The sequence below is a fragment of the Eulemur rufifrons genome, chromosome 4 (assembly GCF_041146395.1).
Source record: "Eulemur rufifrons isolate Redbay chromosome 4, OSU_ERuf_1, whole genome shotgun sequence".
Lineage (NCBI taxonomy): Eukaryota > Metazoa > Chordata > Mammalia > Primates > Lemuridae > Eulemur > Eulemur rufifrons.
The window spans coordinates 9,721,475-9,724,094 of NC_090986.1; the positions used below are offsets into that span (position 1 = coordinate 9,721,475).

Here is a 2,620-nt window from a genome sequence, read left to right on the forward strand (position 1 = left end):
AAATACCCTTTCAAAAGAAGAACACAGAGACAATACACTTCCTGATTTCAAAACATATTACAAAGCTACAAAAATAAAAGCAACGTGGTACTGGCACTAAGACAGGTAAGCAGATCAAGGAAAACAAAAGAGAGCCCAGAAATAAATCCTTGTGTATATGATCAAATGATTTTCCACAAGCTGGCCATGACAACACAATGGAGAAAGGAGAGAGTCTCTTCAACAACTGGTGTTGAAAACTGGATTATCTATAAAATAAATAAAGCTGGATCAATCCCTTGTGATATAAAAAAATTTTTAAATAGATTAAATACATAGAAGAAATACAACTAGTAAAACCCTCAGAAGAATATATAGGAAAAAAGATCATGACATTAGTATTGGCAGTGTTTTCTTGGATATCACATCAAATGCAAAAGCAACAAAGAAAACAAGAGAACAATGGGACTTCAGCAAATTTCAGAATTTCTATACATCAAAGGAAAGATTTAGTGGAGACAGCATGCCACATACTAAATGGGTAAAAATATTTGTAAAACATTCACATTACAGGAGTTAATATTCAGAATATATTAATATAAACAACTCTGAAAATTCAACAATAAAAAGTTAATAACTTGATCAAAAAATGGACAAAGGATTTAACTGACAGTTTTCCAAAGAAGATATACAAATGGCCAACAAACATTCAAAAGGATACTCAAAATTAATAATTTTTAGAGAAATGCAAAGCAAAATTACATTGAAATATCACCTCACACTCAGAATGGGCAACATAAAAACCTTGTCAAAGATGTATAGAAACTGGAACCCTTTTGAAATACTGGTGTTGAATAATAAGGCAGACACATTGAAAAATGTATAAAGCTTCCTTAATTAAAAATAAAAATTAGCATATGATACAGAAATCCCATTTCTGGGTATCTATCCAAAGTATGCAGTGCAGAATCCGGAAGCAGTATGTGTGTACCCATGTTTATTTCCGCATTATTCACAAAAACCAAAAGGCACAAGCAACCCAGATGGCTTTCAATCGATGAACACATTAAAAAAATAGAAAAATTAGCTAAACATAGTCATGTGCACCTACTGTTCCAGAGACTCACGAGGCTGAGGAAGGAAAACCACTTGAGCCCAGGTGTTTGAAGTTGCAGTGAGCTATGATGACACACTGCACTCTACCCCAGGCATGAGAATGAGAACCTGTCTCCTGTCTGAAAAACCACGGAAGAAAAAAAAAAAAAAAAGAAAGAAAATCTTGGCACATTCTATGATAAAAGCAAACCTTGAGGCCATTACGTTAACTAAAATAAGCCAGTAACAATGTTAGATAGCGTATCATGCTTAATATGCTGATCTTAAGTAGTCAAACTCATAGAAATAGAAAGTAGAATGAAGTTTGTCAAGGGCTGGAGAGAGGGTAAAATGGGCAGTTGTTACTTAATAGGTATTCAGTTTTAGTTTTGCAAGATGTAAATTTCTAGAGATCTTGTGCATAACAATGTAAATATACTTACTATTCTTGAAATGTACATGAAAATAAACTTAAGATGGTAAATTTTGTATGTTTTACCAATTAAATTTTTTTTAAATAACTAAAATAGATGCAACCTTTTAAAAAATTACATTCAAATCACAAAAGTGCTTCTCTCACACCAAGATAATACAGATTCATCAACAAATATTGATACATGGTAAATTTAAGACTATTTCCATGACTACTCACCCAGACAAGACAAAACCACCATTGAAATCAGCCAGGATAGGTTTATCATGACAGTGAAGAAGCCCAGAGATGTCATACATACAGTTGTATAAACTAGGGGATTTCCCGTTTCCGTATTGGACCCACGGACAGGTCAGAAGCTAGTAGAGTGGCACCAATTAGATATATCTTCTTTCTTGGACCAAGTGACAGGATTTCTAGGTGAACACGGGCAACTGGATGGACTTTCTAGCAGTCTCCCCCAAAATGTGCCCATTTAGAGAATCTTATAGATGCAAGTGAAGACAGCTAGCTGGAAGCTTCCATCAGAGGCTCCTTGCAAGAGACACACTTTGATTCAATACAGACAAAACAGGGAAGCCACTCTGATGAAGAATCTGAATCTGAACTTTTTTCTGGCAGTGAGGAATTCATATCTGTTTGTGGCTCCAATGAAGAAGATAATGTAGAAAACATTGCCAAGTCCAGAAAGTCCCCCCATAAAGATTTGGGTCACAGAAAAGAGAACAGAAGGCCATTAACTCAGCCCCCTGGCAGAACTCAGCCGGGAACAGCCACAAACCACCAAGCATTATCAGTTGTGAATTCAGATATACTAGCAGTGTCACCTGAAAAATCAGATGGAATAGAGTGGAAGGGGTAGACGTAAATGCACCAAAAGCACAGCTGATGTTGCGGTATCCAGATCAAAAAAAGGGAACACACCATTCATCCAGAGCAAGCTAAACTGCTAGCTTTGGTGAAGCATGCCCAGTGTAAAGGATATCCGAATGAACATGTTGAACTTCTCACCAACTTCCCTCCAAGGAAACTATCTCATCCGAACTATGACATTATCTTACAAGAGCAGACCTTTGTCCTTAAAAGACTGTCTTTGTACAGGAAAGAAGTTAA

At 36.0% G+C, this 2,620-nt stretch overlaps 1 pseudogene; it reads left to right on the top strand.

The window, feature by feature from the left end:
• The first annotated feature begins 1,550 nt into the window (after positions 1-1,550).
• On the top strand, positions 1,551-2,620 carry LOC138382430 (UBX domain-containing protein 7-like; annotated as a pseudogene).